Source organism: Pinus tabuliformis, chromosome 6 (assembly GCF_031772625.1).
Source record: "Pinus tabuliformis cultivar Carrire ecotype Pingquan chromosome 6, CPIR1, whole genome shotgun sequence".
In the NCBI taxonomy this organism is placed as follows: domain Eukaryota; kingdom Viridiplantae; phylum Streptophyta; class Pinopsida; order Pinales; family Pinaceae; genus Pinus; species Pinus tabuliformis.
The window spans coordinates 1,762,894,727-1,762,909,202 of NC_142292.1; the positions used below are offsets into that span (position 1 = coordinate 1,762,894,727).

Consider the following 14,476-nt stretch of genomic DNA (forward strand, 5'->3'; position numbering starts at 1 on the left):
GCAACAATGAAAAACATTTCACCATCCGTCCTCCCAAACTTTCATGGGTTAAGAAATGAGGATCCTGAAACATTTCTATTTGAGTTTGAGGTCGTATGTCGAACTTATGATTATTTGGAAGACTCTCAAAAACTCAAATTGTTTCCTTTAACATTGAAAGGAGCTGCTTTGAAATGGTTCATGGGATTACTCACTCAATCCATTAGGACTTGGAATGATATGAAACAAACATTTTTGGATAGATACCTGGACTATTGCATGCCCACCAATCACAAAGATGAGGTATTCAAAATGGTGCAAAGAGAAGATGAAAACTTGGAAGATTTACTTGAAAGATTTCAATACAACCTGAAAAGAGCAAAAATGAGTAACTTAGATGAGGAAACCTTGAAAGCCCTTCTATTAAAATCCATTAGAGATGAATGGACAGATATTTTGAACATGATGGGAAAAGGAGATATATCTCAACTTCCACTTCATGATATAGCAAAGCTATGTGTCCATCTCTCAAGAGGAAAATATAAAACTGGAAAAGGGCCTAGAGATCCTTCTCTCATTAGAGCAAACAAATCTGCAACAGGATCAGTAAGTAGAGCTGAGATTGGCAACATGCTTGATGAATTTAAAACCGATATCTTAGGGAGTCTTAGTGAGCAACTAGACACCCTTAAAATACAAAACAAGTAGAAAGCAGAAGTTGAAGCTTTGGCCATCTTTTGCCCAAAATGTAGAAAGAAACATGCTCTAAGGGAATGTCCCCTGGATGCAAAAGTTGTAGAAACATGTATGATTTGCTCAGAAAACCATGAGACCAAGGATTGTCCTTCAATTCCTGGGCTCAAAGCTGTTTTTCAAGAGGATCCAAATTCAATGGAGTCTCTCTGTTTTGTTGCAAGGAGACCTTGGCAGGGGCAACAAAATCAAGGGTTTAACAACTCTATGAGCTTTCAAACCCCACCAAATTGGAACCCTTGGCAACAATCTTGGTCCCAACCTCAAAATCCTTTTCAATCATGGGTACAAGGTATGCAAAATCCTTATGGGAGATTTGCTCAATTTTATCAATATCCTCCATCTTTTCAGAATCAACAAGCTCCACAACTTCCAAATCAAAATCCACAACTATCATTACCATTTCCACAACAACAACAACCTTCTCAACAAAATCCAAATTCTCAACTCTTGCTCCCATTCCAACAGAAGACAAATCAACTACCTTCCCAGCCATTGCCAAACCCCAACAATAAAAACCCTCAAAATGCTTACATAATAGAAGGTCAACAATTTCCTACCTATATGATTGTTCCTCTCAATGATGTACAACTCAGATCTGGTAGAGTTTTAGATAAACCTTCTATAGATGCCCAAAAGCAAAGCATTTCTGAGGAAGATTCTCTTGAAGCCAATAAAGGTTCTGAAGCATCTCTTCAAAACCCAAGCACTCAAAAAGAAAAAGAAAAAGAGTTAACCCCCACAACTCCTATAGTTGAGCAACCTGCACCTTCATCCACACCTCCTTTTCCTGAAAGATTACAAATTGACAAAGGGTGGAAAAACAAATCTTGTTGCCTGACTATGGATTTCTAGATGAATTGAAGAATGTCTGTATCAAGATCCCCTTGTTACAAGCCATTAGAGAAATTCCTATTCTAGCAAAAACAATAAAGGAGTTGAGTCTTAAAAGACCAGGAAGGAAACCAAGAGACACAAGAAGAATCCACCTGGTAGGAAAAATTGCAGATATCATGATGGGAAAAATTACTATGCAGAAGTATGTAGATCCTGGTAGTCCAATTGTCAAAACATATATCAATGGGGTAGAAATTCCAAATACTTTGATTGATTTAGGGGCTGCTATCAACATTATGAGTAGACAGACTATGGAACAGCTAAAACTTCCTAATCTTCTTTTTACACCTATTTTACTGCAACTTGCAGATCGACCAATTATCAAACCATATGGTGTATTAGAAGACATTTCGGTCTCCTTAGATTCTTGGGAATATCCAGTAGATTGCATGATTTTAACTCCCAAGAGTAATTTAGAAGGACACCCTCTCATCTTAGGAGGACCTTGGCTAGCCACAGCTGATGCTTTTATCAGTTGTAGGTCTGGGGATATGTATATTTCTGATGGTAATTCGACAAAGAAATTCAATCTGTATCCTCCAGCAAAAGCAATTACAGAAATAGGAGATAATGAGTGGGTTGACGATAAAGATACTATACAACCTGTCTTTACCATTTCTGAAGTCAGTGAAGATAGTCAAATTCTGAACACATTAGAAAACTTTGAAACATCTTCAGAATATGACCACACACAATTTCAGTTAGATTCTGACATTGAGTATCTATCATCTAGACAAATGTCTCTCTTCTCTATGGAAGAATTTGGTAGTTCCACCATCGAGATCTTTCCAGGTAAAACATTGAATATCAACAAAAACATGGAAAGATCACAACAGGGAGAGCTAACCAAAATCTTGCAAAAACATTCTACTGCATTTGCATGGGAGTATATTGACATGAAAGGTATTGACCCTAAGACTTGAATTCATCACATCTACATCGAGGAAAACAGTAGACCAATCAGACAACCTCAGAGAAGGATGAATCCAAACCTTAGGGAGATAGTGAAAGAAGAACTCCAAAAACTACTCAATGTAAACTTCATTTATCCAATTTCAGATAGCCGATGGGTTTCTCCTTTGGTTATAGTACCTAAAAAGAATGGTAAATGGAGGGTTTGCATTGATTACAGGGAATTGAACAAAGCAACTTTGAAGGATCACTTTCCTTTACCGTTTATCGATCAGGTATTAGATACTTTAGAAGGAAAAAAGTATTTTTCATTTTTGGATGGTTTTAGTGGCTATAATCAGATTCAGGTAGCACCTTAAGATCAGGATAAGACCACATTTACCTATCCATGGGGAACTTTTGCTTACCGAGTACTTCCTTTTGGATTATGTAATGCACCTGCAACATTTCAAAGGGCAGTACTAGGAATCTTTTCTGATCTAATCCATGATTGTGTAGAGGTTTATATGGATGACTTTACAGTTTATGGTAATTCATTTGAAGAGGCATTAGAGAATTTGGAAAAAGTCCTTATAAGGTGTAAAGAAACAAACCTTTCATTGAGTCATGAAAAATGCTTTATGATGTTTACTGAAGGGATTGTTTTAGGACATCATATTTCAGGGGAGGGGATTAAAGTTGATAGATCAAAAGTTGAAGTCATCTCCAAGTTGCCTATTCCAAATTTTCAAAAAGATGTTAGAAGTTTTCTTGGATTTACTGGATACTATATAAGATTTATCGAAAACTTCACCAAGATAGCATCTCCACTCTTCAAATTACTTACAAAAGACTATGAATTCAAATGGGATTCTGATTGTCAATCTGCATTTGAAACTTTGAAAACAAGAATATCTGAAGCACCCATTTTGAGAGGACCAAATTGGAAACTTCCTTTCCATATTTCTACAGATGCTTCAGATACAGCTCTAGGAGTTGTGTTGGGTCAAAAGGATTTAGTCCCTTATTCCATTTACTACACCAGTAAAAATTTGACTCCCACCGAGTTAAACTATACTGTGACTGAAAAAGAATTCTTACTTGTTTTTCATGCAATCAATAAGTTTAGACATTATATAACATGCTATGAAACTTTTGTCCATACTGATCATTCTGTAATTAGATATTTAATGAACAAGCCTGTTACTAATGGCAGAGTTACAAGATGGCTCTTACTTTTACAAGAATTAAATATTACTGTGTTGGATAGACTAGGAAAACAAAATACAGTATCTGATTTCTTGTCTAGAATCCAAAATACTAATGAAGATTCTCCTGTAGAGGATAAGTTTCCAGATGAGTATTTATTTGCACTAAGACTCCTTGGTATGCAGATATTGCTAACTATTTGGTTACAGGAAAGCTACCTCCACGTTTATTTCCCAGTGAAAAAAGAAGAATTATTCGGGAGAGTTCGAATTATTCATGGATTTCTAATGAATTGTTTAAAACAGGGCTAGATTGTGTGATCAGAAGATGTGTTCGGGAAGATGAAATGCCTGACATCCTCAAGGCATGTCATGATGAACCATGCGGTGGACACTTTGCTGACAAAAGGACAGCCTATAAAATCCTTTCTTTAGGATATTATTGGCCTTCCCTTTTCAAATATGCAAAACAATATGTCAGAAGGTGTGACAGCTGCCAAAGAGTTGGAAGACCGACTCTTCCAAATGAAATGCCATTACAACCACAGGTACTCATCGAACCTTTTGAAAAATGGGCTTTAGATTTCATTGGACCCATTAATCCACCATCTAAACAAAAGAAGTATATATTGGTATGCACTGATTATGTCACTAAATGGGTAGAAGCCAAAGCATTGCCTTCTGCCACTGAAAATTCAGTTGTTCATTTTCTTTATGAGGATATTTTTACTCGTTTTGGTGTCCCAAGAGAAATTGTGACAGATCAGGGAAGTCAATTTACATCTAACTTGATGGAGAAGCTGATGGAAGAATACAAAATCAAGCACAGAAAATCTACTCCTTACCATCCGCAAGCAAATGGCCAAGTGGAGTCTACAAACAAAGTTCTTGAGAGCATCATCACCAAAACTATCCATCTACATAGAAGAGATTGGGCAGAGAGGCTTCCTGAAGCCTTGTGGGCCTACAGAACTACATGGAGGAATACAACAGGACATTCTCCCTATGAACTTGTTTATGGGAAAGAAGTCCTGCTCCCCATTGAATTTCAAGTCAAGACTTTCAAGATGGCAGTTTAGTTGGGGATGAATCTATCAGAAGCCCAAAAGCATAGGATGGAGCAGCTGAATGAGCTAGATGAGATCAGACAAGAAGCAATTTTAAGAAGTGATCTAGTTCAACATCAAAGAGCAAAGTGGCATGACAGATACATCAAAGAGAAAAAGTTTCAAGAGGGAGATTGGGCGCTACTATTTGATTCCAAGTTTAAAGACTTCAAAGGTAAATTTCAGACTCATTGGCTTGGGCCATATGAGATTGACAAAGTCTTTAGCAATGGAGCGGTAAGAATCAAGACCATTGATGAATTTCAAACTCCTCTCATTGTGAATGGCCACCGATTGAAAATTTATCATAAGCCACTCTCAAAAGAGGAATTTGTCAAAATGTTTCAAGAGAATTCTGCAATAAGGCTGATGGAGAAGAATTCTTCTTCCCCACCAGCCTAGCCTTTGTTTCTTTCAGTTAAAAAAAAATAAAAAATTGTATAAGCCTGAAAACCAATCATAGATTGGCGGTCTTATACAGAAAATATAGAGTGAAAATCAGGGACACCTGACACTATATTTTCCAAAAAAAAAATCTCTCCTCTCCTTCTTTTTCCACCTTCACTCCACCTCATTTTCCATTTCACTCCATCTCCATCTCATTCACATTTTCATTTCACTTCACTCCATTCCACTCATTTCATTTTCATTTCATCAATAAAAGTCCCTTTCAGGACTATTTTTACTCAGTCAATTCTTTTCTAACTATCTTTGTTCAGCTAAGTGGGTGTTGTCCCCGTTTCCGCAGCTGGAAGTAGTTTCTGCAGCCAGAAGCAGTTTCCGCAGCCAGAAACGATTTCCGCAGCTACCACCACTTTGTTTTTCAAATTCATAGTCAAAATGTTAGTGCAATAATCATGAAAATGCAGGTGTAATTGAGCAAATGCCATGAAGATATGGAGCATCTCCAAGACATCAAGGAAGAGCAGTTGGTTAAAAGCTATGAGCAAGAAATGACAGAGTTTCCAAAGGTATGAGCAAATTTTTTTATCAAATGACAATTAAAGTCATGATTATGCATAGTTATCAAACCATAAAAGTTCTACTATGTGCAATGATTCGATATGATAGCTCCATTACCCACTACTATTCCACGATATTACTCCACACACCATGCATTCATTTCTTAACGGTCTCATGATTGATTTCGGGTTTAAACTCAAATTGACTGCACTTTCATTTATCACCCGTACTCATGAGATGTGACCTATCCCTTTACGGTTCCTCTTAACCGCATTTTCCGCAGCCATCCATTGAAACGTGTAACATTTCGTACACAGCCATCTGATTCAAAAATCTCAACGTTACTCCATTCGCTTACCACTCTATTAAGACCATACTCTTCACATGCATCCGCATTTCATCTTATGAACTCATTTGCGGCTGCTCATCCTCTGTTCCGCCTGTAATCCCGAAGCATTCCCGTTACCTGCTATCCATTATCGATTGCAGCCACTGCATTTTATCATAAACCCTGTAACCGAGCCACTTTCCCTCTGAACCCTCACACGCAATAGAATTCTCAGTTGAAATTCAAAACAGAGGTAAGAATGGGAAAATTACTAAGGGCAGAACCAGAAGGACCGAAATATTTGGAAGGTTACCCTCAAGCCAAAGATTTGCTGAAGAAAGCCAGATGGTTACGCTTCATCCAAAAGTTTAAAGGCCATAATAAAGAGGTAACCAAAGCTTTTGCACGGTCTTTCGACGGCCAAACGGTGGAGATTGGAGACTTGAAGCTCACGGTGACTGAAACCACAGTACCAGCTGCCACAGGCTTACCCCAGGAAGGTGAGCGATGGTTCAAAAACAAAAGTGTGGACGAACAGACATGGAGAATTATGCTATGAAACCCAGGTATGGATACCACTGTGTTTACAAGAGGAATTCTTGTTCATGCACTAAAAGAAGAATGGGCCAGTCTGCTGTTAGTTATCCAAAAATTTATCACTTGTGAAGGACGCTTTGGTTCAATGTATATGTACCATGCTAGACTGATGATGAATTTCTTAGAGGTTCAAACTCTTAATTTGCCTCATTTCTTGCTGCTGAGTTTGAAAAAGATGAGTATTACAGTCCAAAAACACATAGGCAATATAGGACCTCATCTATAACATCATGGACTTGTAAAAATTCTCATTGAGGACCAACTGAAGAAAAATAAAGATACTTGGGAGCAATTCTTAATGAGAAATTATTTTCAAGAACCATCTGAGGCATCTGGAAGTAGTCCACCAAAGATACCAAGAAAAAGTAGGAGAAAAGAAAAGAGTACGATAATCCAAGACTCCCCTACTACAGAAACTCAAGAAGTTGGTCAAAAAGAAGAAGAGAACAGAACTAAAGACAAGAAACAGAGAAAAGAGAAAGGAAAAAGGACCATCCAAGAAGTCTACCCATCACTTGAGCCATCCATAGAGGAGGATTATCAACCACTATCAGAGAGATTAGTACATCTTCAAGAACAGGCTGCTATAGCAAAGAAAAAGGAAAAAGGGAAACAGAGTATACAAGAAAAGAGTACTAGTCCACCATACTTAAGGAGAAGCACCAGGCTAAGAGGAAAGGGGAGTAAAACACAAATAAAACGGCCCCACTTTATTGACTTGGGTGAAGAGACACCTGAGAAACCTCCAGCTGGCCGTAGTCCACCTCGTCCTCAGCCAAGCATTGAAACTAGTCCTCCACATGATGAAAGCCCTTCTCGGCCAGAGCTAGAGAGCAGTCCTCCTCCTCCACAAGATTTTGAACTTAGTCCAAGAAAGACACCTGAAGTAGATCCCAATCAACATGAGGTATATAACTACTTGGAATCTTTAGAAAAATCAGCTGCAGGTCCGAGTACCACTCTGCCACTAGATGCACAAGTTCAGTCCTTAAAGCAGGAGGTATTTGAATTAGAGGTCCTAAACAGGCATATCAAGCAAGAAAATGAAGCACTCAAGGAGCAGAGCAAAGTAGATAAAATTATTCATGATAACACTATGCTTCATTTGGGACTATGGCAAAATAAAAACAAGAAACTAAAGAAAAAGTGCAAAAAGTTGAGCAGAGCATTGATCAATCTCAAATTCAGATGTCTAATAAGGAAACCCAGGATGGTGGTAGCACCAAAGAAGAAGAAAAGAGGGCTAGATGTCCTAGCAGAAGCTTCAGAACATATGGATTAGAGGGGAATGACTAAATTTTGGTTGCATGAGGACATGCAACACCTTCACAGTGGGGGTATGTTGAGTCCCAAACCCGCACTTCCCTATATAACCTTTTAGCCTTCTTTTTTCATTTACTTCATCCACCAAGCTGTTAAATCATTGCATATTAGTCTAAAAAGAGCTTATGAAATGGTTTCCTAACTATGTTTATGACTGTTGTTTGATTTAGATTTTTGTTCAAGCAGCTGCAGAAACTTGTCAGTTTCCGCAGCCAGCACAGGTTTCCGCAGCCAGCTCTAGTTTCCGCAGTCATTTTGTTAAAAGATATGTTACATGTGTCCAATGGAGAAACCGGCCACATGGACAAGCTACAAGTGACATGTACATGGAGCGTGTCCCCTCAGTTCAGCCAAATCACTCATAAACGGTCATGGTCAACGACGGTTAAAGGAAGGGCCAAACAAGGAGTTTTGCGATGGCACGACTCTGTTTTGCCCACGTGAAGGTTTGTGTGGCACGATCCTCAATTTCCGGAGATATTGGCACACCTGTAGATCAACCCGTGAATTGAATCGAGCAGCCACCACTCCATGGATTTAACTGTCATGATGACCATAATGCTAGATCTCAGGCCGTGGAGATTTACGTGTCTCTTTGGCAGCGTAGTTGGCAGCATAGAATCTAGGAATTAGTTGCAGCATTTTCACTTATAAATAGCGCGTTGGTATACACTGGATAGTTAGCTTTTTAGATGTAATTTTGACTGTGATTATAATCCCACTATACTGTGCTTTACTTTGTCTTATTACTGCACTTTAATATATGAGAAGACCGCATTCCTGAATTCGATTTGTGACTGAGTATTGACTGGCTGAGGTTGCAGAGGGCCCCTGTACACCAAAGCTCTGTATAGTTTCTTACTTGCTTTCATTATGTTTCTGCTTTTATAATCATTAGCTTGTATATAATACGCTGTTTTGATATTCATGATTCACTGCTGTTCATATTTTCCTTTATGTTTTCTTATAACTGTTAGCTGATCAGTGCTTTTCTTACAGGTTTTTATAGGCAGCCCGGGCAAATTTACATATTTTTAATAACTACTGACATGAGATAATCTTGTCCTTTCTGCTGATTTTCATTTACTGAATTTTAATTCTAGCATTGTCATTTCTTTCAGTTTTTCTTTGCTTATTTAATTTTCTACTACTTAGACATCATATTACTCATATGTTTATGATTTCCTTTCTATAGCCAAGCGACTCAATTAATGAGGAGTCAGAATATTACTTGTTGTAGTATGATTTAGTTTGCTTTCCTGTAAGTTAGAGATTGAATTGCTTATGTCATTTTCAAGAATTGAAACATGAATGAGTAGTGAAATCTTAGTTTCCTTTTATGCAATTTGATTTCCTGCAATTTAGATATCATATTACTCAGCTTGTTTATGATTACTTCCTATAGCCGGAGCGAGTCGAAAGGTGAAGGGTCAGAATGTGGGTTGAAGTAGTGTGATTTAGTTTGCTTTGCTTTCAGTCTTTGAGTTGCTTTAAGTTCAGTTTTTATTTTCTTTTTACAACAGTAAGGATACTGGGCCATTGTCACTAGTTCACTTTTTTGATACATTTTCATTTCCTTTTGAGAATTGATTTCATTACAGTCAGTTTGAAACCTTCTTTTGAGAACTTTAAAGTTTGGAAAATCATTGTAGAAATCACCATTACCATCCACACTTAACTTTCAATTTCGCCATCTCACACTAGGGAATCCACAGAAGATAAACCCAAAAACAAACTCAAAAATGACAAAAGAATAAGAAAATAGTTATCTTGCACATACAGTGCACTTCACGTCATCAGTTTACAACTCCCAGATTGACATTTTTTATAGCAATTTAGGACACACTAAATTGACCAAACAACTGGCTTCCAAGATTAATGCATGTGAACCTGAGTTAAATATGCAAATTGGTTAAGTGTGTTAAATATTTGCTTAAATACTCTACTAAATAGAATTGAATTACAATAGTTCACCCAATAGACTAGATCTGTAACCGGTGCGCTAATAGAGTGTAAAAGATAGTCTGGATCTGCACAAACATAGAGCAGCGTGAAGCTATAAGCACAGTGTGCGAACCCTCTAAACCACATCTAGACATTGCAAGGGTACGGAAACCTGGTTCCAACACCCTCCCCTGCTACCTCGGGTGAGACCTCAGTCCGTGCTCCGTAGGCTGTTGCCGAAAGGGCTAGTAGCTACAGGATTTGTTTGGCTAAGTAATTCTTCCAAACCTAGGTTAGGCCCATATAAGCCAACACTTACTTTGCATGTCCATGATCTGATTAGTTATGGCATGTTCCATGTAGTCTAGGTTTAGCTCAGTTGGTGTGAGATGTTATACAATGTCTAATGTGTCTAGTATTGGTGGAAAGTATGGCTAAAGGTGGTACACATTGAACACTGGGTGTAGGACAAGGAATGGTGGGATGTTGAGCTCGAAGACATTGTATCCTACAACCTTGGTGATGGTGTATGGCTCATATCGGAGCAGACGAAGCTTGCGGTTAGGCCCATTGAGGTGCTCTTTCTCCAAATGTAACCAAACTTTGTCACCCACCTAGAAATTGTGTGGCACCTAATGATGATCATGACACTGCTTGTACTTAGCATTAGCTTTGCCCAATATGTCATGGACCTACTAGTGGATGTGCTAAATGAGCTCAATGAAGCTATTAGCCCTATCAAATATAGACTGGACATGAGTCGAATCTACCTAAGTAGTTACAAATGATATGGCTACATCAATGGGACATAATGATTGGAATTCCAACCCCACTTGAAAGGGGTTGTGACTAGTTGAGCTATGGAGAGCTTTGTTGTAGTTATGTTGGACATAGGGGAGGCTTTCATCCCATGTGAAAGGATGCTTCGAGTTGTACATGGGTAGAATATACGCGATCATCCTGTTGATGACCTCTGTTTGGACATCAATTTCGGGGTGGAAGGTCAAGACTTAATGAGCTTGGTATCCAACATTGACAAGAGGCTTGACCAAAATGTACTTAGAAACCTGTTGTCCCAATTTGAGATAATAGATCGTGGGATCACAAAGTGTACCCACACTCATTCAAAGAAGAGATTAGTGGTGGATTTTGCAGTGATACTCTTTTTGTAGGCCGCTAGAATGGCCATCTTAGAGAATCTGTCGATGACCACGAAAACATAGTCATTGCCATGCTTAGTAGAAGGAAGGACCTAAATGTAATCCATGGATATGGATTCCCAAGGACGACTGGGAGTAGGTAGAGGAGTAAATAGGTATTGATTCTTGATCGTCGATTTAGCAATGGAGTAGACAATGCAGGATATGAAGTACTCCCCGACATCCCATCGAAGGTTCAACCAAGAAAAATACTTCTGTAGAATTGCCACTATTTTCTCGACGATGTATTTTTACATCCCACAGCTTCGGCAGATCGCTTAGTCCGTTCATCTTCGGCACACGAGTGCTCGATCAGTGAGTTATTACGCATTCTTTCACGGTTGGCTGCTTCTAGGCAAACCTCCTGGCTGTCTTTGCACTCGTACTTCCTTCATCACTGAGCGGTCATTTAGGGGCCTTAGCTGGTGATCTAGGTTGTTCCCCTCTCGACGATGAAGCTTATCCCCCATCGTCTCACTGGATGACCCTTAACCCCTTTTAATGTGGTAATCTAGTATTCAAAGTTTGCCTCGATTTGGTACCGCTCTCGTGGCCCGTACCAAAACAGTGCTTTACCCCTAGATGGTCCAGTCAACTATTGCACCTCAACGCATTTTAGGGAGAACCAGCTAGCTCTGGGTTCGAGTGGCATTTCACCCCTAACCATAACTCATCCACTGATTTTTCAACATCAGTCGGTTCGGACCTCCACTTAGTTTCACCCAAGCTTCATCCTGGTCATGGATAGTGTTATCACTGAAAATTCTGTTGCCAAAATTTTTTAGCCTAGCTTAAAGACAGGGTGTTTTCACAGCGCCTGAATTCTTTTAGCAGTTTCGCAGCGCTACATGTTTAGGCGGTTTCGTAGCGCGCTACGAAATTGGGGATTGGCTCGAGCTTTCAGCAGAAGGTTCATATACTAAATTTTGATGATAAGGTTCCTGCCCGAATGGTGCTTACTACTATTGACACTGCAGTGTTTAGAGCCACACCAGAGCCTTTTTGGTCCATCACAAACAGTTGTTCAGTTGCAGCTCATTAAGATTAATCTTCAAGAGGAATCATGTTTAATAATTACTTCTTTTGTGGCTGAGGGCATTATGGTAAATCCTGGTGATGTTTTGCCTAATACTTCGGTGAACACTTTTTACTTCGGTCTCAAGGAAATTGACCTTACAATTCCGGTAGATGTAGCAAAGCTAGATCAAGACATTTGCAAAATTGTTGATGACTGTTTCACAGGAGCAAGACTTCATGTTGAAAAATTGATTTTTATACAGTCATTATATTTGTCATTTGAACTTCTCAATCTTGAAAAAGTTTCAGCTTTCCTTTATGGAAGGGCCAGCCTATTGATTCCAGTCAAAGAAAATGTTAGAGAGCGCATTTCCTGGAGTTGATGTGGAACTTTCAAATTACCCCCCCACCATTACCGAAGCGCGTGCTCAGCAAGTTTGTGCCAGTGTTACAGATAGGCAGCATTGTGTTTATTACTGCAGGGGATCACATTTTTCCTAGACTGGGATACACAGCACCTCCTCCTTGGTACTACTCTCTGAAACAGAAACGCTTTGGAGTTATCGCAACTACCTGGCTTCTTGGAAATGCATTGCAGTCGTTTCTTCAAGGCACAGGGGCTTTTGAAGTAATGTGTAATGGTGATCTTGTGTTTTCTAAGCTAAGAGAGAATAGGTTTCCAAGTGTTGGCAGCTCGTTGGGAGCAAAATATTAGCCTGCTCTAACTCTGCATTTGCTTTACAGATGACTGATATAGATGAAAATGTCGTGAATCTTATCAAGCACGTTGGTTCATTATTAATGCACATATTGAAGACATGAAAGTGAATTGTAAGGGAATATCTGCACTAGTATGAAGGGAATTTTAATTGGTGTTAGTTAGTAACATGGATTTTGGAACCAGAGAGTAGATGTCAGAGTGGTATGTGATGATCTATCATTGCAAAACCTGTGTACTAGTGTTATCTGGTTCGATATCTGTGGCCTGGCGCAGTTATCATTTTCAGTGATTGCGGGAAAATGAGCTAGTAACGGTATGAGATCTAGAAATGTAAACGTAAGGCAAATGTGGATAATTTAGTGTTTCGTTCAGGTGTCAAAACACTATAAAGCAATATGTGTCAACACACAGGTTTATGTGGGAGCACCGCTTTCAAATCATGGCTGAGGTCTATCAAATGGGCCGGTGGAGATTTCTTTCCGCTGTAGGTGAAACCAATTATTGGCAGGTGGCAAATTCATGGAATAGCATTTATGTCTTGTGCGCAAGTGTTTGACGAAGTGCCAGAGAGAGATGTAGTGCATTATCTTCGTGGCCTAGCTTCACAAGAGCTCTTTTTCCACGCAAACGGGTGGCAGAGAAGCCTCGAGCACGCTGCCTCGCGAGTACTTTTTGAAACCTACAGGGGCTTGGACCATTAACTTTTGTAAGCGAGCACCGATTAGCAACTGGCTAATCATGGAGAGTGTATGTTGGCCCTATTTTGATCCGGAATATGAGAGTCTAAGTCAAAGAATCCATCCTTCCATGGTCTGTATAGACAATGATACCTGCGAGGACTGTTTTTTGGTGAAGGTTGATAGTGCTAACAGGCACGGTATCTTACTAAAAGTAGTCCAAGTTTTGACGGATCTTGATTTAATCATTTCAAAAGCCTATATTTCTTCAGATGGCCGATGGTTTATGGATGTGTTTCATGTAACGGATCAACTGGAGAATCATTGATTACATACACCAGGCTTTGGGAGCGAAACAGGGTGGTTCCACAACCGAAGTGAAGACCTGCTTAGGACGCACTGTAAGAGTTCAGTCTATAGGAGAACACACAGCCATCGAATTGACTGGCACAGATCGTCCCGAGTTGCTTTCAGAAAGTTCAGCAGTGCTTACCAACCTCAAATGCAATTGCTAGTTCTCCTTTTAAGGGTGTTTTGAATCCAGTCATTCAGGTAGAAGGTTTTGTCAATGCATGCTGAATGGTTTATCTTATGATCATGTTTTTTCTGATACGCAAACAGCCAGGCAATGGATATGTCCCAAAGTTTTCGAGATAAATCAGTGAATGGATGGTTGGAAGTTTTTTTTTTTATGCTCCATGGCCGCGCTCAAGAAACTGGATTGACCTCTTAAAAGGAGAAGCATTTGTACCTGGTTTTGCCAAGTTATTTAAATGTCTTGATAAAGAGTGTGGAGAAACAGTACTCCAATCCTTGCAGAGCCCTTTAGAAGGATTACTGGAAAAGGAAGGGATGGGAAAACTGTACCATTGT

The 14,476-nt window shown here is 39.3% G+C and overlaps 1 pseudogene; it reads left to right on the top strand.

Moving 5' to 3' along the window:
* Positions 1–12,587: 12,587 nt before the first annotated feature.
* LOC149265992 (selT-like protein pseudogene) lies at positions 12,588–14,118 on the top strand (annotated as a pseudogene).
* Positions 14,119–14,476: the final 358 nt, after the last annotated feature.